The sequence below is a fragment of the Papaver somniferum genome, chromosome 6, assembly GCF_003573695.1.
Source record: "Papaver somniferum cultivar HN1 chromosome 6, ASM357369v1, whole genome shotgun sequence".
Classification (NCBI taxonomy): Eukaryota; Viridiplantae; Streptophyta; class Magnoliopsida; order Ranunculales; family Papaveraceae; genus Papaver; species Papaver somniferum.
The window spans coordinates 54,222,399-54,247,149 of record NC_039363.1 but is presented as its reverse complement, the minus strand read 5'-3'; the positions used below and the strand labels follow the sequence as shown (position 1 = coordinate 54,247,149).

At 36.3% G+C, this 24,751-nt stretch overlaps 1 pseudogene; it reads left to right on the top strand.

The window, feature by feature from the left end:
- Positions 1–6,648: 6,648 nt before the first annotated feature.
- On the top strand, positions 6,649–6,748 carry LOC113292104 (annotated as a pseudogene).
- Positions 6,749–24,751: the final 18,003 nt, after the last annotated feature.

The window sequence follows — 24,751 nt, the reverse complement described above, 5'->3', positions numbered from 1 at the left end:
GGGGGGTTCAACACAAGACTCCCATTGTTGGTATTTTTCAGCGACAGCTCATAAGAAGATAGAAGCATCATCAACACATTTACTAGTGAACTCACCAGCGCACATAGACTCAACCATGGCTTTGGTTGAATAGTCTAAACCATCATAAATAATCTCTACTAGTTTCATCTTATCAAATCCATGGTGAGGACACTAGGATAGGAGATCATTGAATCTATTTAAAAACCTATAAAGAGACTCTCCCACTTGTTGCATACTAGCACTAATTTTCTGCCTCACAGACGCAGTTTTATGCTTAGGGTAGAATTTCATATAGAAAGCAGCAATCAGTTCCTTCCATGTTTCAATGGATTCAGATGGTAGGTTGTTCATCCAGGTCTTGGCTTTATCTCTCAGGGAGAAGGGAAACATCTTAAGTTTCAAGACTTCATCAGTAAGATCTTTTATTCTAATTGTCCCACAAATTTCCTCAAAGTCCCTAATATGAAAATAAGGGTTCTCATCATCTTTCCCTAAGAATATAGGGACCATCTGAAGAATACTAGGTTTTATCTCGAAATTAGCCGTAGTGGCTGGAAATTTAATGCACGAAGCTCGGGTGGACCTAGTTGGGAACATGTAATCTTTCAAAGTTTCCATCGCTGGCACAGCTGAAGTACTAGGGGTATTTTCCTCACGAAGAGACAGATTCTCAAAACTGAAGTTTCCAAAAACATGGCTATCAAAAGAAGAGTCTTCGAGCTCCCTGCTTCCACAAGAAGAACTACTAGGTTTTTCACTAATCAATCGACCTAGAGTGTTTCTTTTCCAAGCCCGCTCTTTAATAACTTTGGGCATACACTAGAAAAACAAAAGAAAAAGAAAAAAATCATAAAAAGAAGGGAAGTTATATGCAAACACAAACAAGGCTGACTCCACCACAACAAACCTACTGATTTCTAGCAAACAAAAAGAATGATGGCTCCACTTAGATTGTTTCTAGACCAGCTTCTAATCCTTTACAAGGGAATTCCTTACAATTTAAGCAAACCCATCTGGAATGAATCCGAGTTAAAGTAAGTTGAATCGAGACGAGGGAAGCTCAGTGGAGCTTTGATACCCAAGGCCTCACCGTCGTTACAAGGCGGTGTATTCAACTCACAGAAACCATCATGAACTTTGAAGCATGCTTAAAAGAGTAATATATATTTTTCGAATAACTTTCCTATTAAGCTCGTTACCCTATAGTTCTCGTTCTAGTCACATTTTAGGCTTAGGTTCGCGTTTGGTTTCGTTTTTATAAGGCGGGAACGATGATGAAATCCGAACCCTTATCTTGTATGGCCAGTCCTTTCCCTTTACTAGGAAATTAAACCAGCCGTTTTCAAATCCTCAGCATATATGCAAACGAAGGAATACAGTAACTCGCTGACAGGGATTCGCGAGTGTTTCGACAATCACTCGAATTCACCCTAGCATTGGTAACAACTTGAATCGTGAGCCCCACTTAATCACTTATAGAAACATAGTTTAAAAACAAAACAAAATAAAAACAGAAGTGCAAAGGACTCAACGAGATATGGTGAAACTATCATGTTATTTCTAACACCTGAGCTCTGTGCTTTTATGAATAGACTCTTTAGATGTTGCCATCTAGTCATATGGGTTCCTCAACTCCTACAACCAAAATGCTTCCATCCACTTAGATTGGTTAGTGCCATCCTTAATAGGGATAAATTTCTAGGCTCTGGAGTTTATTTATTACAACGAAAAGGTAACAAAAAGTTCTACCCCACCCCCAAACTTAAATCTAACATTGTCCTCAATGTTTCTAATCAAAGAACAGTACCAAAAATATAAGTAACATGAGGAAATAGTAAAGAGATAAGTCAGAAAGATAGTACCTGGGTGAAGTGTAACCAAAAACCTACAAAAATATTATACAACATACAAAATCGCCTCGATGGTCAATCAAGGTAAACAGGGTCCTCCAGAAGGACCTCCTCAACATCACATGTAGGAAAAGGCTCTAAAAAGGGCTTCAATCGCTGACCGTTAACCTTCAAAGAACTACTACCGTTTGGTGTCTCAATCTCAACAGCGCCATGAGGAAAAACAGTACGGGCCACAAAGGACCGGTCCACCGAGAGCGCAACTTCCCGGGGAATAGATGCAAACGAGTGTCATACAGAAGAACTTTTTGACCTGGAGAAAATGACTTTCATAAAATATTCCTGTCATGCACAAGTTTCATTTTGTTCTTATACTCCTTAGAACTATCGTATGCATCTCTACGAATCTCGGCCAACTCATTGAGTTAGATCTTTCTTTGAACTCCTGCCTTGTCAAGTGAAAAGTTTAAGTTCTTAATATCCCAATAGGCTCGATGCTCTAACTCAACAGGCAGGTGACATGCCTTGCCAAACACTAAACGATAAGGTGACATTCCAATGGGTGTGTTAAACGCAGTATGGTAAGCCCATAAGGCATCAGTAAGCCTCGAAGACCAGTCTTTCCTATTTGGATTAACTGTTTTCTCTAGAATACGTTTAATTTCCCTATTGGAAACCTCTACCTGACCACTAGTCTGAGGGTGATATGGGGTTGCTACTTTATGGGTAATACCGTATTGTTTCATTAAAAGAGCAAATGGTCTATTACAAAAGTGTGAACCTCCATCACTAATTATAGCTCGCGGCGTACCAAAACGTGTAAGTATATTCTCTTTCAAAAACTGGACTACGACCCTGTGGTCATTCGTTTTACACGGAACCGCCTCAACCCACTTAGACACATAACCTACAGCGACAAGTATGTAAAGATAAACAAACTAAATAGGAAATGGACCCATAAAATCAATGCCCCACACATCAAAGACCTCAATCACTAAAATAGGGTTCAAAGGCATCATATTTCTACGGGAAATGGTTCCTAACTTCTGGAAATGCTCACAAGAAACACAAAAACTATGGGAATCTTTAAACAACGAAGGCCAGTAAAATCCACACTGCAAAATCTTAGCAACAGTCTTCTTAGCACTAAAATGACCCCCACATGTATGTTCATGAGATGATACTAGACTGGTCACTCTCAGATACACATCTCCTAATAATCTGGTCCCAACAATACTTAAACAGATAAGGATCGTCCCAAAAGAAATGCTTAACCTCGGCTAAAAACCTAGAAAGATCTTGCTTACCCCAATGTTGAGGGGTTCGACCAGTAACAAGATAATTCACTATATTTGCATACCAAGGTGATTGGGAAACAGAGAACAATTGTTCATCAGGAAAGCTATCCCTTATAGGAAGGGAATCACTAGGGGAACTAACAACTAGCCTAGACAAGTGGTCTGCTACTACATTTTCTGCACCCTTTTTGTCTCTAATATCTGGGGAAAATTCCTGTAACAATAGGATCCATCTAATCAATCTAGGTTTGATATCCTTCTTAGATAAAAGGTATTTCAAAGCAGCATGATCTGTATAGATTATGATCTTAAAACCTAATAGGTAGGACCTAAACTTATCCAAGATAAACACGATGGCTAAAAGTTCCTTCTCGGTAGTTGTGTAGTTCATTTGGGCATCATTCAGAGTTTTTCTAGCATAATAAATCACATGAAGTAATTTGTTTTCTCGTTGTCCTAAAACGACGCCTATAGCATAATCTGAAGAATCACACATAATCTCAAAGGGTAGGTTCCAGTTAGGTGCCTGGACTATCGGGGCAGTAGTGAGTAAAGTTTTAAGCTTCTGAAAATCCTCTAAACAAGCATCATCAAAGACAAACTTAACATCGTTTGCAAGCAAATTGCAAAGAGGTCTAGAAATCAAGCTAAAATCCTTAATGAATCGACGGTAAAAACCTTCATTCCCTAGGAATGACCTAATATCTTTTACGGTTTTTGGGACCTGTAAAGTCTTAATAAGGTCAACTTTGACTTTGTCTACCTCTATACCCTTTGAAGAGACGATGTGCCCTAACACAATTCCTGATTTAACCATGAAATGGCATTTTTCCCAATTAAGCACTAAATTTTTTTCCTTACACCTAGTCAACACTAATGTCAAATGATGTAAGCACTCATCGAAAGATGAACCAAACACTGAAAAATCATCAATAAAGACCCCTAAGAACCGTTCTACCATATCAGAAAATATGCTCATCATAGAAAGCTGGGGAAAGGAAGGGACAGGTAAAAGTGGTTTTCTCTTGGTCTTCTGGGGAAATAACAATCTGATTATAACCGGAGTAGCCATCTAAGAAGCAATAGTGACTATGTCCAGCTAATCGCTCTAGCATTTGGTCGATAAAAGGAAGGGGAAAGTGATCCTTCCTTGTGACCTTGTTCAATTTACTATAGTAAATACACACACGCCATCCCGTGGTCACTCGGGTTGGGATTAATTCATTATTATCATTCTGGACTACAGTGATACCTGATTTCTTGGGGACAACCTGAACAGGGCTGACCCACTTATTGTCTGAAATTGGGTAAATAATACCCGCATCTAACAACTTAAGCACCTCTTTTCGAACTACCTCTTTCATGTTAGGGTTTATTCGATGTTGCATCTCCCTATAAGGTTTGGAGTCTTCCTCTAAATGAATCTGATGCATACACACAGTAGGACTTATACCCTTAATGTCTGCTATAGTCCACCCTAAAGCTTCCTTATTGTCTTGAAGTACATTTACTAGCCTATTTTCTTGATCACTATCCAAATCGGAAGCTACAATCACAGGTAAAGTCTCATATGGGCCTAAAAACACATACTTTAGAGAAGGAATTAGGGTAGTCTCAGAAACTTGTAATGGTTCGAACCTAGCTTTCCATCTATCAGTGTCTAACACAGGGGTAGAATTTAATAGAGAATTCACCTGTTCAATAGTGCTATCGTCGTCAAAATCTAAACAAAAATGGGATAGACAACTTTCTAATGGGTCCTCAGACAAGATGTTTTGTAATGACTCCTGAACTAAGGCTTCTATCATGTTCACCTCCTCAACACATGTGTCATCTAGCTCATGAGGTTGCTTACTGACATTAAAAATGTTCATCTCCATAGTCATATTACCAAAAGATAAACTCATCACACCATTTCGAAAGTTAATGATCGCATTAGACGTAGATAAAAATGGGCGACCTAAATCCACATGTATCTGGTTCTATGGGTCAGGGACAGGTTGGGTATCTAGGACCACGAAATCCACTGGATAAATAAACTTGTCGACCTCAATAAGAACATCCTCGATAACACCTCGAGGGATTTTAACGGACCTATCAGCTAACTGCAGTGTCATCTGAGTAGGTTTCATTTCACCAAGTCCTAGCTGTAAGTATACATGGAATGGCAGTAAGTTCACACTGGCTCCTAAGTCAAGTAAAGCTTTTTCTACCCGGAATTTACCTATTGTGCAAGCAATGGTAGGAGAACCTGGGTCTTTGTACTTTGGAGTTGTGGTGTTCTGAATGATTGAACTTACGTGATTAGCTAAAAAGGCTTTCTTATGGACGCTAAGTTTTCGCTTTCGCGTACACATATCCTTAAGGAACTTGGCATAAGTAGGAATTTTCCTAATTGCATCTAATAAGGGAAGGTTTATGGTAACTTGCTTCAAACCTCCGCTATTTCATTAAAGTTCGATTCGTTCTTTGTTGGTACTAATAGCTGAGGAAATGGGGCTCTAGGCCTAAAATCAGACCTTTCAGGAACCGAATTCACACCATCAGAAACTTTATCAGTTTCTTAAGCTACTGGTCCTGAGAGGTGAGATCCTGAGGGATGAACTACAATATGTTCACTATCGGGCATGGTTACCTTATTGTATACAACTCTACCACTTCTAAGGGTTCTAACAGCATTCAATTGATTCGATGGTTTTGCACCTAATTCATGAACTCCTCTAGGGTTGGGTTGTGTTTGACTAAGAAAGTTACCTTTTTCTCTCAAAGAATCACGTATCAGACCAACCTTGGTTTTTAACTCGGAAATAGCCTGAATATTTTCTTGTCCTATCCTGTTACTAGCTTGTAGAATCTGTTCTACGGATAACTGAAATTTTGTAGTTTGCTGAGTTAAAAAGGCGAGAGATTCCTCTAAACTTAGGATTTTCTTATGTGACTGATTCAGAAACTGAGCTAGTCCTGAAGTATTCTTAATATAGCCAAAACCTGGGGGAGCATTAGAATTACTAAACTGACCTTGACTTTGGCCCTTAGACCACGAAAGGTTCGGATGGTTTCTCCAACCAGGATTATAGGTTTCTGAATATGGGTCAATCTTTTGACGGTTATCAAATCTAGAATTATTATATAGAGCATTGTCCTGCTCTTCAATATTCTGGCCTTCCCAAAAAGGCTCCACTCTACCACTAGTCTGGCCCACTTCTAAGGCTTCTAACCTTTTTGCTATAGCAGCAATTTTGGCATCTGATTTATAGCCTCCTTCTACCCTATTAACGTTTCCTCTACTTAAAAGAATTTTTTTCTGGGGTGCCCTACTATTTTCCCATTGCTGGGTTTTTTCGGTGATTTCATTAAAAAATTCCATCGCCGCATCAACAGTTTGGTTTTCAAATCCACCAGTGCATAGAGACTCAACCATGGTCATTGTGGAGTAATCTAAACCCTCATAAAGGATCTGAACTAGCCTAACCTTTTCTAAACCATGATGAGGACACTGGGATAATAAATCATTGAACCTTTCCAAATACCTATATAAAGATTCTCCCTCTTGTTGTGAAAATGTGCATATTTGCGTCCTAATAGACGATGTTTTGTGCCTAGGGAAAAACTTATTGAAAAAGGCAGATGTAAGTTGTTCATATGTCTCAATTGACTCGGAGTCCAAACTATACATCCACGACTTGGCCTTATCTTCCAGGGAAAATGGGAATAACCTAAGTTTCAAAGCATCATCATCTAAGCCTCTAATTCTTATAGTACTACAAATTTCCTCAAAATCCCTAACATGGTAATAAGGGTTTTCATTTTCTTTCCCTAAAAAGATTGGGAGCATCTGTAAGGTCCCAGGTTTCAGTTCATAGGGTGCCTCCGTTTCAGCTAACTTAATACACGAAGGACGAGTAGTCCTAGTTGGATTCAACAAAGCTTTCAAAGTTTCCATTCCTGGCGCTATCGGAGCAACAAGGATTCTCTCCTCAGTCAAAGGACGTTCAAAAACAGACTCTTCAAAAGTCGGACTTTCTAGATTAAGGTAATCGAGACGCTTCGAACTACTAGGTTTCTCTTTAACAAATCTACCTAGTGCGTCTCTTTTACGTTCAGGCATACAATAGAATTTTCTAAATTGGAAGGGTAAGAAAACACAGATCAAGGCCGACTCAACCAAATCAAACCTATTGATTTCTAGCAAACAAAAAGCATGATGGCTCCACTTAGATTGTTTCTAGACCAGCTTTTAATCCTTCGAACGGGAATTCGTTACAATTTAAGCAAACCCCTCTGGAATCAATTCGAGTTAACGTAAGTTGAATAGAGGCGAGAGAATCTCGGTGGAGCTTTGATACCCAAGGCCTCACCGGTATTACAAGGCGGCGCAGTCACGCATTCAATTTACAGAAACCGTTAAGAACTTCGAAGTATGCTTAAAAGAGTAACCAATATTTTTCGAATGACTTTCCTGTTAAGCTCGTTACCCTATCGGTCTCGTTCTAGTCAAAATTTTAGGCTTAGGTTCGCGTAGGTTACGTGTTCCTAAAGCGGGCAAGAAGAGAACGGTGATGAAATCCTAACCCTTATCTTGTATGGCTAGGCCTTGCCCTTTACTAGAAAAATAAATGTCTGTATTCAGTCCTCAACATATATGCATACGAAGGAGTCCAGTAACTCGCTGACAGGGGATTCGCGAGTGTTTAGAATCTTACCTCCCGTTCCAGACGGGGGATGAATCGGTTATAGTCGACTCGGGCCACTGACTCCGATGTCTAGTGTACGAACCCAAGGTACAGAGACAATATCGTAATTGTCCTCCTTCTCTGCAAACATTATATATTTAAAGTACCTTTCCGTAGGGTAATAATAAGAAAATAATGTCCCAAAGTCCAAAAGTCCAAAAGTTCAAAAAAATAATAATAATAATAATTACAAAAATAATAAACCCTCATACAGTTTTTTTTTTTTTCAAAAGAAAATAGACAAACCCTAAACTAAAATTGTCTAAATAAAATTGTCTTCTTTTCTGTTCTTTTTGCTTTATTCTTTAGCTCCAAGTCTTTATGAAATCACCAAACTCTTTGGCTCAATGTTCTTTATGATCCAGAACCTGTAGACACAAGATAAATACCCAAAAACATAAAAAAGGACAAAAATAATAAATAAATAAATAAATAAATAAATAAAAATAAAATAAATCTAAAACCCTAAAAAAAATCCGCGTCGGTGGCACCAAAAATTGTTGTGATTTGTAGATAGTGGTAAAAGTGGTTCGATTCTCAGACTTGTGAAGGATATTAATTAGACTTAAATTCTAATATTAAAATAGAAAACTCACTAAAAATTATAGCAAACTCAATCAAAGATGATATCAATACTAAAAGAAACACTGAGGCTAAGATCCCACTATTTTCCAAGTTCAAAGTGATTAAACCAATACTTATATTTATGCAATTTTCTCGTTTAATTTGTTTCTAAAATATTGCAACAAGTAGATTTTCAAAAGTAGTAATTGTAAATACCAAGTATGAAGCATCAAAAGTCTTAAAACTAAGCATACTCCATCAAAATAGATCACAATCACTCAAATAAAAATCATATTCAATAATAGTTCAAGGAAAATAATCATATAATTATTGCAAATAAAAAGATAAAATAGAATATACCACTTTTTGTTGGAAAAATAGCTTCCTCTATCGCCTCAGCAATGGGGTTTAGCTCCTCATATTAATCATGATCTCAAAATATGTGTTTGTTGCTCAAAAGATGATTAAAAGAGTGAAAAGTAATAACACAAACTGTTTGCAACAGTGTATTGGTGTTGCAAAACAGCTGTTACAATGGAACTGTTACAGAAAACTGTTGTAAATACTATTGCTCGCTGATTTTAAGACCCTAGAATACGACTGTCCTGCACAGCTTAATGTTCTTCAGCTGTTAAACAACGACACTGTTCTGCGACTGTTTCACGTGCGTCAATGTTCTTCGCGTTCTTCCTCTTCAGCAGCAGAAACAGAGTTTGGTAAAGCTCTGATTTCTTCTTCTCTGGCTCTCCTTAGGTTCCCAAACTCCCGACACCTCTTCTATATGACCCAAGACATCTATTTATATCAAAAATACCGATTAAATATCTCCCAAATCTTCCAAAATCTCTTTCCTTCTCTTCACGGCCAAGTTGCGGCAATTTCTTGTTTTAGAATTTTTACGCGTTTCTGAGCTTTCCTTTTTATTTAAACTCTTTCTTAGATAGATACAAATCTTTGGGAAAGTTTACAGCACTTTAATCTCTCTAAAATTCCCTAAAACATGTCATACACGTGACTTTCCATATTTTCGGTTGTGATAAAAATCCGTCAATTGAGCCTAGTCTAATCGATTTAAACACCGATATCAGATTCTTAGACCCATAAAGAGTCTATCCTATGAAAATCAGAGGTTTAATCGACTTCAAACTCCTCCAAATCACGATTGCCAAAATCTGTTCTTCACTGCACCTATTTTCCCGCCAAAACTGGTTTTTGAAATGTTGAAGATGGTTGCCCCTTATCCAGGGTAGGGGTGTGATTAGCAACTACCCGGAAATGGTATGCCCCTTAGTAATTAGGTTACCCCTTATCCAAAGTGAGAGTCCGAATAGCAAATTTCCTCCGGGTGCTTTAGGGGTATCCCATTTCCAAAGTGAGAGTCTGAATAGCAAATGTCCTCCGGGTGCTTTCCGACAACTTTTCGAGCCAATTTTTTCCAAAAATGTTTATTGGCCAAAAATACCTACAAATAAATAAAACACCATAATAATTACAAAAATGAGCCCTAAAAATATATAGAATCGAGACAAATCGGACACAAAAATATGTCTATCAGTTGTTAAATCCCCACTTTATCAGAATAACTTACTAAAGACCGTGAATCTCTTGTTAACATACTTCATCATCTACTTTAGTATAATGGATGAAGTTGAAAAGATAAAAATGGAAAGATTTTTATAACTCATACCACCTTTTGTGAATCCCTTGTAGACACAAACGACTTCTATATCATAGGATCCTTAATGGCGCTCAAGTACTTCCGAGTCCAAAAAAGGTCAAATTCTAATCGAGTTGGTTTAATCAAAACCCGGTAAGCCGTTTGGTCAAAGACCGGTCCATTGGGTTGACTAGTTCATGGTTAACAAAAATGCGCATATATGGTCCATTATATATGAAGTACTCAGGCCCATTGATAATAAACTCTAAACAATTATGATAGAGGCCCAAATATATTGTTAACCCTGAAATTGGAAATTTCATCATCCAACTGTGGTGATCGGAAACTAACTGTAAGCATATCCGATGATGATGAATATTTTACAACAAATTCAACAATATGCTTCTCTAAACATAACAAAATTTCAAGGTAATCCAACGTCTATAGAAAAAGATATACATGACACCGTATGACTATTCCAAATCACGTTTTTGTAGACACGGAGGGAAATATCACGTTGTTTTAAGTATGTCCCTTGCTTGGATCTTCATGAAATGTTTACAGTGCGTCGACAAAGACAATTCGGAAAGCATAATAAAAATACAGCGTAATCCAACGGTGGTAATTCTTAAAAACTGAGTTTTATTATGTTGTTATAAATTAAGTTTTTTCTAAACTTAAACAGTTTCATTAAAATCAGGTTTTGGAGATTGCATCATGTTCCGATTCGATTGACATATTTACAGAGTATGTAATACCTAATTGGGTTAAACATATTAAAATTTTGTGAAGATCTAAAGGTGCAATCTCCATTTTAGACAATCACACATTTGTGGAACCATAGAAAATACTATGAAAATGAAATTTCTTTGTTCAAAAGAAATACCTGGTAACGCATCCATGATGATAAAAAAATAGGATCAGAACCACGCTAATCATCATAAAAATAATCCATGACCAATCTTGAACGAAGAAAAAAAATTGCACGTTGGTAGAGTCGTGCTGATAACATGATTAAGGAGAATCAGAGGTGAAGGAAGAAGATGTAGAGACAAGAAGGAGAACCATATTATTAGAGAGAGTCTTAGTTGTAATACAGAGGTTATATTATATACATATATAAGGGAAACTCTAGGTAACTAGATGGACCGTACATCCATGGGACGTAGGCCCTGTAACAGAATTCGTATTTTCTCATTCAACAACCGCACACGGAAAACTTCAAGCGCGCACCTATTTTCAGGATGAAAATTTCTCGCACACTCATAATTTATGAAATTATGTTTTATCAGATTTTTGTTTCTTTTAATGGTGAAAATACCTTTTCTTAGCCAAGAGGAAGATATAGGATATTCAGAGATTTGAAGAGGAGATTGGCAAATAAGAGACCGATATCGTTTATTTCTTTTATTTTATTTTTAGATATTTTCAAAATAATAGACAGACATCGTCTATTTTATTATCTTTTAAATTTTCATTTTCAATTCTCTTCGTCTATTTCATTTCATTTTAACATTTTTTAAGTTGCTTAGACTTTCTTTTATGGTTTACGATCCGAATAGTCGAGAAAGACCAGGTAACGAGTTGATTTATTGTGTGTTCCTTATTAAATTTTGAATATCCAATGATAACACCAATAAACCTGACATAAAAAAATTGTTTTATGATGGATTCAGCTTGTTTCTAGATCTACTGCATCGCAGATAAATATAATGACTTGAGAAACATTATTCTTTTAGTATCGTAATTAGTCCGTTGCCAAAGTGGTTGCATTACTTAAAATGAATCAATTCGTGCGTTCCATAAACAAGAAATTCAGCCTTATAGGGTTTTGTTTATGTCTTTTAAAACTATCTTTTTTTTTACGATTTCATCAATACCTAGGGTTTTGATAACATTGATGTTCCCAGTTAACTCCAATACCACTACTAGTACTATTATAGGCGTATATATCGGAAAAATTGAAGCTTCTGAACTTCATATCCAATCTCTTTTCATTTTGGATTTAGAATCTTTTATTGGGGTGTAGATAATCTGTAGCAGATATTTTTATTAATCTTCAATTATTTATACATTTTTTCATTTTAAACTGGTCTTAACAGTAGATTTGAATTTATGAATTTTGAAGCTATAGTAAGTTTATTGGCAAAGAAACCGAACATTTATAGAACTGTATTCAAGCCTATTGCCAAAGTGGTTGCAAACTTACATTGACACGCTAAATTTTGATTTGCATACATCATTCGATTGCATGAGAACAGAGGATATAAAATGTTGCATCTAATATGGAACAAAAAAAATTATATATATAATTTTTACTATAAATGTATAATACTTCTTTTCTTTACGCTTATTGCTTGCGATTTATTTTATACCGACTTTTTCTATCTTTTTAACAGTCATCAAGTCTTTTTATACAACATGGATTTTTAAGATAAACTCTGATCGCATAGCGAAAATGTTATGTTTACTTTTTAGCAAATCATTAGCTCTTCTTAAAAGTCATGTGCAGAGGGATTTCACAATAACCTTCGATTGCATAACTAAATTGTATACTCAAATATCTTTGAGTAGGATAAGACTGGTTTTTATTTTTCTCCCTGGAATCTCTTTGCATTCTCCTTGTGTTAATCATGTGGATTAGTTATTTAAGTAGTTTATTTTGTATGTTCATTTCTCGGAAGCAGAAATAAGAAAGCTCACTAAGGATGGTCTACAATGTCCATAAACAAAAATATTGGGCTCATAAATGAAATATTGGATGCAGTAGACATTATCAAGTGTGTTGTTGTTTAAATTTTAAAGATAATATTTTTTCTTTTTTTTTCTGTGTATGTTTCCTAGCTTATGTTAGTTCCAGAATCCTATACCATAATATATATTCTTCTGTGTAGTTTCAATGCGGACTTTCACATGCTTACATGAATTCTTAAAAATAATTGTATCTAAACTGCAAAAGTGTTTACTTGGATCTCAAGCTAAACTTATCTTGAATTCAAATTACCGGTAGGCTTAAAAATCTATAAATAGAGAGACTCTTACAACGGGATTTCTTAGTCCCTGACACTCTTGCTTCTTAGTTACAAAGCTAGAGTCATCTTCTATAACCTAGGTTCTTCATGGAACCTAGATTTCCTTACGAAATAGTATTATGTTATGACTTTGGAGGCTTCACTTGATTCTTGAAGATCGGTCAGATTATCGTTTACCTGATAATTGATGTATCCGGATCTCGTTCTTATTGATCCTTGAGGTTTTATAAATTTCGGATTACGAACGAGATAAGGAGAAATCACAAAGTTCTTTTTATCTCAAACTTTGTGATTCCTAAAGACATATATTAAACTCTTTTTTGATTTTTTGGGATTATCCATGAGAGGCGGTTAGTAATCCAGGCTTCTCAGCTAAATGAATGCAAGTGTTCTGGACTTGTAAGTTTTATTTTTATAATAGGAATAGCACAAGGAATACGTAAATCAGTATAGATAGTTTAAGTCCTTATTATTTCAGATAAAAAAAACAACAGTTGTTCTTGTTGAATTCAGATCTTGAAAGATAGATTGCAAGTTCCATAATTTTTACAACTCGGATCCTCTTAATTCGGACACATATAGATTCATTTTGGATTTTTTTTTGAGATCGTCGAAGAACTCTTATACACAATTAAGTACGCGGACCTTTGGTTTATACATATTGATTATGGAGGAGAAAAAGATAATTTTTATATACAATTTTTTTCAGGGGTCTTCGCTTTGACCTACTTGTAATTGTATTAGGTGTTGTCCATACAGTTTTCCAAAAGAAGAAGTTTTTGGTGTACTTAGTAGCCTTTCCTTTTCAATTGGCATCAGAGCAGGCAAACACCGTTAAACCTAATAAGTTTGTGTTTATGGATATCTGAATTTATAAACAACAGTGCAATATCATTTAACGTACCGCCAAACTTTGATGGTACAAATCACTTATGCTGGAAAATAGTGATGCCATACTTCTTGCAAGCTTGTGACTTCTGAAAACATGGGAGTACCACATACACCTCCAATTTTTTCGTTCGGAAACCTTTATGGACAAAACCTAATTATACAATTGCAAGTAGACCAACTTAATGATCGTTGAAAATATGTATATAGAGTTTATATCTCGATATTTTCCCAATCAGTATGTATGAGACAATGAGTCCATGAACTTGATGGATAAGAAGACTACTTGGACGATCTCAAAAATCAATATCTAAGATCAATTTAGTCATATCCAAATAATCCAATCGGAATTCTTCCAAGTAATTAAACTTGTTATCTATCTTTCAACCTATCTATTTAAATTGAATACGTACAACTTGCGTAAATCCAATTATCAAGATAAATAATATAATACAAAAAAGGAAAAACACAAGACACCATAAATTTTGCTAACGAGGAAACCGCAACTGTATAAAAACCCCGGGACCTCGTCCATATTTGAATACTGAGATATATTAACCAACTGTAAATACTAGCATATTATCAGAATTCAAACTAGAACGTAGATGAGACATAATCAACCCTCCAAGAGATTTAGTTACAACCGCGCTCCTTACGTGTCTTGAACCTCTCAAGGTTCTACGCACTTGATTCCCTTAGTTGACATCCTTTACATCCTAAGAGTTGCTTCAAACGCAATGAACACTTTTGATACTAATATTCCTCTAATAGATAAGCCTATTTGATTTCCTGTTAGATCGAAAGATCAAGGTGTGGAAATCTGTTTACAACAGACAAGCTAGAAAACCTCACAGATCCAGAGCTTACGACTCCTGAAGTGCATCCTAGATTATTAACCACCTCTCAAGAACAATCTTCAAAATATCAATTAAGATTAATTATTAGATATCTATTTTGAGAAAACACAAATTCTGAGATGAAGATAACTTTGTGATTTCTATCTATCTTGCCTGAAAGAGATTACGAAAACCTCCAGAAAAACAACATCAGGATACACGAACTATCAAGGTAAAATATAGTGGTACCTAGCTTCACGAATCCCCAAAGAAAAGCCTTTTGATCGTAAACCTAACTATGTTTCTCATAGGAAACCTAGGTTCATAGAGAACGCTCTAGATATACTAGGACATAAAGTGTCGGGGATTGATTTTCCCAGTTGAAAGAGCATCTCTATTTATAGATTTTCAAGACTGAAGCTTTCTTAGAATTCAAGCTTAGATAACTTGGGAATCAAGCAAACATTTTAGGTCTTGAAAATACAATAGAAGAATATATACAGTGGTCCGGTTATGGAATCGTCTATAATCACTGTTCGGATTGGAAAATATGCCATGTAAATAATAAGAAATATGATGTTCATTAAAACAATTAAGAGTTTAATCATGATGCAAACACATAAGTGTTTAAGTGATCAATAAAGTTGTAGAAGTGTTTAAGAGAGTCATAATAATGCTAAACATATTTAAAAAAAATAAGTATTTGAGCATCTGATAAATTTACTAGTACAGTTGGTGAAACGGTTCATGAACCATAATGCTAGTTCACGAGTCAGGGAGCTACGGTTCGTGAACCGGTTTTGTCAACTCTTACTCAGATCGAGAACTCAGATGGACACAGTTTGCGAATTAGGTTCGCCAGCAGTTCTAGGCTTATGAACTAGATGAACACAGTTTGCTAACCGGATTCGCCAACCTTAAGCCTTTTATTCCAACATTAAAAAATCAGTTCACCATGTTTTGCCAACCGGGTTCGTGAACTGTTCCCAACTGAACTTGAGGTTGGTGAACCTGTATTTTTGAAATCATGATATCTATGCTTTGCAAATGGATTTGCCAACATAACCTGAACAAAAATAACAAAAGTTCATGAAACTCTCTCTTATGATGTTTGAAACATTCTCAAATGATAAAATCAATTATACGAGCGATTTTCAATTGATCCACAAATTAATTCTCAAATAATAAACTATTTTGAACAAAAATTGTTATGGACCTTTAAATATATATGCTGGAATTATATTGCGAGATTTTTAACAAGACAAGCTTGACTAAAAATTTCTTTTTTGTAAATCTACTAGAAGTCCTACGACATAGTCTCAATAGATGGAATGGTAAGATAGTGAGTAAAATAGAATGGTTCGGTCTTCACATACCTGATAAAGAAGTTCTTCAAATGTTTCGTTGATCTTCAGTCTTCTAGGGTGATGTCTGATACTCAACTACCAAATTCTAACCTAGTCCGAGACTTGACTTAGTAGACTAAAAATCAAGAAATAGTTTTGATCATCTAACGTTGAAAACAAGCTTGAGATAGCAAAACTTGTGGTTCAACCAGGCACTACTCTAACAACTTCCAAACTTGGGTAAAAGTAGTCAAGGATCTCAAGGGATATGTTCCTCCAACGGCCACTAAAGATAATATATTTGTTATTAAGGACATAGTTGAACACACCTCAAATAAAATCAATGTTGCAAAACATATTTCTAATGGATTGAACGCTATTATCCACTTCATAAGCCAATATCTTAAACATCATGTGTCGGCACTATGTCGAAGGAAGCTTGGAATATCTTACAAAACCGTTTTTTAAGTGAATAACTCAAAGAAGAAATCAAAGCTTCAAAGGCTAACTTCTGAATGGGAAAACCTTCGTAGGGTTGATGAAGAACCGTTCGAGGAATTTAATCATAAGATATCCAAAATACTGAATGCTACTCATGTTTTAAGTAGGACTATTTGTAAAAAGGATGTCATTATAAAATTTCTTAGATCTTTTCCAGCTCGATATGAATCTAAGAAACATGGCATCCCATAAGGAAACGATATTTCAAACTCTTTTCAGAAGAAGCCTCATTGGAAAGTTAAAGATATTTGATTATGAACAACGCACGACTAAAGAGAAATCTTTTGCTCTAGAAGCCGTTAGCGAACTGAGTGCACCTACTCGGTTGGCTCATCTTGGAATGAAGAGTGTTGTAACGATCTTGATGAAATAAACACCATCATATCCATGATCACACAACATACCATCAAACTCTTCAAGAAACAAAGAGACGAACGTCTTGGAAAAAGGGTCTATACTAGATTTCAATTTCATGATGACATAAATTATCCTCAAGATGTGAATCTTCTTAATGGTTCAAATGTCGGGGTTTTGGACACATGCAAAAAGAATTTCCTAGTAAGGAATATTATTAAGGAAATAGTGCCCTTAGCGTCTATTGATGACATACCTGATGAACAAGTCTATAATGACTACACAAAAAAGTCTGCTTTTACGGCAGAAACATCTGTGGACTTGATAGGTGCAATATTTTGCACTATTTAGATACTCAAATATTTTTATTTCTTGATTATTTTATATCATTATGTTTTGATTTTATTTTATTTTATTTTGAATTTCATAGGTGTTTGAGGTCATCTTAACCAAAAAGAAGTGAACCTCGTTCAAATTTGGGATTTATTTCCATCATTTTGAAGAGGACGAAATTACGAAGCCAAGGGTGAAACAACGGAGTTATTCCGACGTCACATGAGAGAATTATGAGCAAATTAAGAAGTTAAGATTGCTAGTTGACCGGTGATTACTAAAGGCTCAGCTAAAATACTTTTGGGCATCTTAAATTCCTAATAATAAGGGCACCCAGCCGAATAACCATGGGCTGCCATCATCTTCTCGGTTTTCAACTCTTTGAAAAACGTGAGTTCCTGCACCAGTTTAATACCGAGTTTCGTCACAGCAACCATGGCAGTTGAGCTCGAGCCTGAGGAAGAGATGAAGAAGGGTAACGGTTTACTGACTGGAGGGATAGTTAAAGAGTGGCAGTGACTATGGAGTTCGATGATTTATATATGTTGGTTGCTACCATTGGCAGTGAATCTGCAGTGGTTATGAAGATCAGCTGTGAAGAGTTCTAGCTCTAGTTTGACAGGGAACATTATTGATGCTGCCATTTCCATTGACAGTTGATGGGTGGTCTTGATGCCGTCGGTGACTAATGATTGTTGATGGAGAAGTCGGCATGTAGTCGATCGATTGTATAACAGAGATGGTGATGAAGATGATTTAAATGAGCTGATGAATTGAGCTCGAGAATACAGGGGAAGGTAATGATTCCACAGTTATTATCAGTGATGAAGATAGCTGCCAAAGACAGTGGAGGGTGGTTGTTGGTAATGGACCTAATGGTGATGCTCGAGGTTGTGGTTCACGAGATAAAACAGGAAGAAGAGTGGTTGTCTCTGAAGTCTGATAGCAGTGATATGGAACAGAGAAGATTACGGATGGAAAGTTGCAGCCGTGAGAGTTGGAGAAAAGTTCAGGAGTTGTCACGGCTAGAAGTTTTAGCCGTAGAATAAGACAAAGAAAATGGAATCCAGGGGAAGTTACGGCTGGATAGTCCTAGCCGTCAGTGAAGAGAAGAATTATGAATAGAAGTTTACAGGAAAGCTTACGGACAGAATAGTCTGGCGTGAGTGATAAAATAGAATCGGCTGCCGGTTTCATACAACTGACAAGCCAATGAACGTTAATGGGTTGGGCTTCTGCAGTAATTGACACGGATCTATGGGGCTGTTGCACTTAATAACACGAACAAGACTTGGCCTGTGACTTACAAAAACTTAAGTACCGGTACTCTATAGACACACGATTTATTGTTTTGGCGTGACTATTTGGTTCACTATAGACACACAAATTGCTTTTGGCGTGGTTATTTGATTCACTATAGGCACGCAAATTGCTTTTTGGCGTGGCTATTTGGTTCACTTTAGACACGCAAATTGCTTTTTGGCGTAGCCATTGGTTATCCGATAGACACACCATTATAGGTTTAATGTGGTTAAATGTTATGTTTTAGCCACACCAATTTCACTTACCTTCATCCACGTGGTTGTATTAGGAACCGTTGAATACCATCCACATGTAACGTTGTGAGCCGTTCATTAGATATCCTATAGACACGCCCCATATAGGTTTAACGTGGCCATATGTTATGTTTTAGCCACGCCAATTTCAATAACCTTCATCCACGTGGTTGTGTTAGGAACCGTTGAATACCATCCACATGTAACGTTGTGAGCTGTTTATTGGATATCCTATAGACACGCCTCATATAGGTTTAACGTGGCTATATGTTATGTTTTAGCCACGCCAATTTCAATAACCTTCATCCACGTGGTTGTATTAGGAGTTGTTGAATAACATCCACAAGTAACGTTGTGAGTCGTTCATTGGATATCCTATAGACATGCCATATAGCGTGGTTATATGTGATATTTAACCACGCCAATTTACAATTACCTTGATCCACGTGGCCGTATTAGGAATCGTTGGATCTCATTTAAGATGATGCAATATTGACCGTTAAATTATATGCATCCTTCACCGTCCACATGTAACGGTGTGAGCCGTTCATTGGATATCCTATAAACATGCCATATAGCGTGGCTATATGTGATATTTAGCCACGCCATTTTACAATTACCTTGATCCCCGTGGCCGTATTAGGAATCATTGGATCTTATTTAAGATGATGCAATATTGACCGTTAAATTATATGCATCCTTCACCGTCCACATGTAAGGTTGCGAGCCGTTCATTATAGATCTTATAGACACGCCATATAGCGTGGTTTATGTAATATTTAGCCACGCCAATTTATATCTTCTTAATGTGTCTTTATGTTATGTTTAGCCACACCAATTAATCTCGAAACGTGTGCATTACGTGTGTGACGCCTCTAAGCCGTTCAGATATGACGCATCTAAACCATCCACCTGGCACTATCCAAATTCTCTTAGACTTTATAAATTGTGGTTAAATCTGAAATTCATATATGCCAAAAATTCATAATATCATTAATAACACAGTAAAAAAATGTTGAGCTTTGGTCTAACAATTTGCAAAAAGAAAATATTAAAGAACATTTATCCAAAAATCATCAGTTTTTCTTCAACTTTTTTGATGGTGGTGTCTCTGCATGCAATGGATCAGGTTGTGACATTCTCGACGCGCCAAACCTTGTCATCCTCAGTTTCCCATCTGGAAGTTGGTATGCTTGTTCTATGATAGACACATTTTTGTGTCTAATTTGTCCTCAATGTCCGTATTGTTGGAACTATATTTTTGTACTAATATTGTGTTTTATGTATTTTTAGGAAATAAACATTTTTGAAAAATTCGGCTCGAAAAGTTGATTTTGGCACCAGGAGGACAAGTGTTATTCGGACTCTCGCTTTTGGATAAGGGGTAACCTAATTACTAAGGGGCTCCCCCCAGGTCACCCCCAAGGCAGCTGTTATTCGCACCCCTACTCTGGATAGGGGGCTACCAGTTTCTTCCCCATTTGAAACGATTTTGGAGGGAATATTGCATGCAGACGCTGCAGATTTTGGAGTTGAATTCTCGGGCTGTTTTAACGAGATTCAATCGCTGTAAATGATTGGGCTGGGCCTGAATACACTAGACCGGATTAGTATGGTCAATTTGATCGAGCAAAATGGGCCAGCAAAGCCGTGGGATGAAGATAAAGCTAAACAGGGAAGAAAAGATAATATCGATTCTGTTTGGTTCTAACTTGGAATTTACGTGGCCAATTAGTTAGAGAATATCTTGTCTTTGATTGTTGCTCTATCTTAGGAAGTTTTACAACCAACAGACGCGTGAAGAGCGAAATTTGGAAGAAATATATCCGAGAATATTTTCTTCATCAATGCCGAGTAATGGAGGATTATATGAAGTTATGGCGAGATATTTCGGTGTTGTTGGGTTATAAATAGTTGCTGAGGTATCCTAGCGAAGGTTGTTGAGAGAATTGGGGGAGGTTTAGAGCACTACAGAGCAAGAAAATCCAAGTTGCAGAGATTCTGTTTCTGCTACTGCTGCTGCTGCTGCGAGGAGGAAGAACGTGAAGAACAGACTCTCCAAGGCCGTCGTTTATCAACAGTGACATTGACTGTCACCTGTGGGTCGTAGTTTCCCAACGACAACAGCACTTCAGCTCTGTCGTTGACTCTTGACGCCTTCTGTGGGTCGCAAAATCCTGTTTTACATCATTTTCTTGTCTTTGTCTTCATTGTAAAACACTTTTGAGCATCAATGAAATTCTTTGAGAGGTTTTCCAACATGATGAGCGGCTAAAATACCTGGTGATTGAGGCAATGGAGGATCTATTCACTCATGTTTAATTGGTATATTTTTATTTATAATTTCGTTAATTATTTATTTTATTTAATTCACTTGGATAAAAATATAAAAAAAGGGATAAAATGGTTTTCTTAATTATTTGTGAATCAGTTTGATGTTTTATGCTTAGAATATATTCTTTTTGATAAATCATGCTTAAGGATTACAACTTAATATTTGGACACCTTTTAAATTAAAAAGTGATTTAATAAGAAAAAGAGCTTAATAATAATTTCTGAAATATTATTTATAACCAATCAACTTGAAGTAATAGTGAATCCTGAGCCTTAATCTTTCTAAAATCTTGACATTTCTATTAATTTCCTTCATTTATTTATTTGTTTAAATTTTTTTAAAAAAAAGAGTTACCTTCACAAGTTCGAAAAGAACCCCAGTTCTTACCACTATTCACAACAACTTTTGAAAATACATCATTCTACACTTGGTACATATAACTTTCTCTGCGCCTTTTTAGTCTTTTGAGGAAGCTTTTCAGAGGCTGCATGACTCCCCGAATGTGGATTGACTGCTAGGTGCTCCTCATTCCGTTTATCATCTGCAAGGCTGCTAGTTGTTCTTAAGTCATTGTCCAATATCTTCTCAGAATCTAAAACTGGTTCTGGTTGCTTATGAGGTTTTCCATGCTGTAGAGTTTCCTGCAGCAAGAGATTATATATTATATATATATATTCTAATCCAAGGAGAATTCTTCTGTCATGTGAATTCTCAACAAGAGACAGACAAAAGTCATTTTTCCAACAATGTAATAAAGCCAACTTCACTGAAGGCCGCGCCATTTTTCACAGCTGACGCCCATAATAAAATCCGTAACTAAATATCAATTTTCTAATTTACACTAGCATTCATGTTCCATTTAGGTGTTAATATATTTCTGTCTCGTACTTATTCTTTAATCAAACTGAATACACGATATATGTAAAAAAAATTATATACTTGATTAACAAAGTAAAAGAGCTAAGAAACTAACCTTGTCATCAGAGATGGAAAAGTTATCTTTTGGCCATGCCACAAAACTATTTTCGGCTTCCCATAATAACTTAAAGTCACCACTTGGTTCGGTTAACACGAACGATGGAACATTGACAACATAACAGTTTTTAGGAAGATCTTGTCCATGTATTTTCTGGTTAGGCACCGTAGGTAAAATACTGCCTCTAGCAACGACGTTTCGCTTAGATCCATTCCAAAAGTCGTATTTTGCTTTCTGCAGAGATATACGACATATGAACATCATACAAAAAGAAGATGCTAGAATTAGCAATATAGATTTACGAAGAAAAAAAAAATCAAAAACAACATACTCCACTAGATGTCTTAGCCAGAGGTTCTGCCATAGATGTGCACGACTTCTCTAGAGATATTGAAGGATTTGGTTGGGAATTACTGGTAGAGTTCTGCATAAGATTAGGAGATTGCTTCTTAAATCCATCAGAAGGGTTGCTACGTGCAGGAGACTTCTGCAGAGAAGTAGTTGGTTGTGAATTACTGGTAGGGCTCTGCATAAGATTAAAATAGTTAGTTACTTTTGAAAGTTACACATATTTCTATTTTTCTAGGTTCTTTAATTTACACTTGGATCGATGATTCATATAATTGATAGACTGGTTTATGTATATTCAACTTAAAAATCAAACAAGCCAAGCAACTTACCTTCTTATCAGGCTTAGTAAGCTTAACACCATACTTTGGCCAAGGAATCGCTTTTCCAAGAGTTTTTCCTAATGTTTCCATACCATCAAATCGTACGGGTAAACAGAAATTCGGTTTTATTACTTCCTCAATCAGGATTTTGTGGCAATCAACCTCCACCCCATCCTTTACATGTAATTGTTGCTTTCCTTCTAACAGAAAAGCTCTACCTCTAGCAAGGACGTTTGCCTTAGACAGCTGGTCAAAAAGGTAGCACCTTTTACCTTGCGGAAATATATGGCATATGAACATCTTCAAGGGAAAACTACAAAGAAAATTTGAGATTTAAAATGCATATAAAATTAAAACAGATACCGGATAAACTGCTTTTGATGTCACATCCAGAGTATGTTTCCCCGAATTTTGTTGAGCTACCTGCAACAGTAGAATAATTTTCCATATTCGGGTAAAAAATATACCAAATTCCACCGTGAATGCGAAGACACTGATGAATTGAATAGGTAAAAAATATACAAGGTTCTCCAAAATACACCCTAGCATCCGTGATTCATATAGTTGATAGCATATTTCAGACTCATATGGTCTTAAGATCATGTAACTGGTTTAAAACACATACCTTCGGAACTTTTCAGATATTGCGATACGAGATTGGCTTCCATTGAGTAGAGCCGGTGATTTGACAGCCTCGGAATGTTTCGGTTGACTTACCTGCATCAGAAAATTGAAATGAAAGTTGTACCTTCTTTTTGCAGTGAAACCATTTAAGCACAATGCACAACTGACTCACAATCAAGTAGCTAAACACATGTCTCGTTCTATAAGGTTCTCTAAAATATAAACTAACGTCCGTGATTCATATAGCTGATAACATAATCGTATCTTATATCAAACAAGATACATATATAAAACTGGTTTGTGTAAAAACATATCCAATGAGTTGATAAAGCAAACAAGCTAAGCAACCAACCTTTTGATCCAAGATGGTTTGATTTGATGGCCAACTAATTTTCAGCATCACCAACATCTTTTAAAGTTTTTAACCCAGATTTGCCAAAGGGTAATTTAATGGTTTCATTTAGTACTTCACTAACCCGGACGATATAGCATGTAAGTGAACCCTTAATTCCTGACTTCATTTTATAGAGTACCGTCTTTGTAGAGTAAGCTCTACCAATGGAAACAATGTTGTCCTTTTCTCCAAACCAAAGTTTGCATCCTATGCCCTGCAGAAACACAAGGCGCATGAGAGATAGTAAATGGAAGATTAAAAATTTAAATGCGTTGGAAAACCATACATAAATGATAACTTTTTCAGATGCCACATTCTGAGATTCCCCAGTGGATGGAAGAGACGAAGACTTCTTTTTTGATATTAAAGACGCTGGGATTCAGTAGAAACGGTCGGAGTTTTAGTACAAGGAGAGTCCCACTTCGCGGACCCTTTGATGCTTTCAGATGACGTATGAGGACCGGATTTCCCATGTTTTTTTGAAAGATGGTTAACTGATTCTGGACCTATGTTATTCTTAAATCGATTGGAGGCGCTGCTAGGCTGCATCCTGTAACTGTAATTGAACATATTGTTTGAAAAAATCAGATAATGTCTGCCAATTTTTTTAAAACTTTACACAATCTAATCAAAACTCAGTTCACTTACCTCTCCTCCAGACTTTCTGATACTATTGCCCACAATTTTCGCAATGTCGTGACCTTGAGATAACAAGTTATCTGTTAATCTCTGATACGCATTTTTGGTAGACTCTAATTCTTTTTCTTTAGATTCCAGCTTTT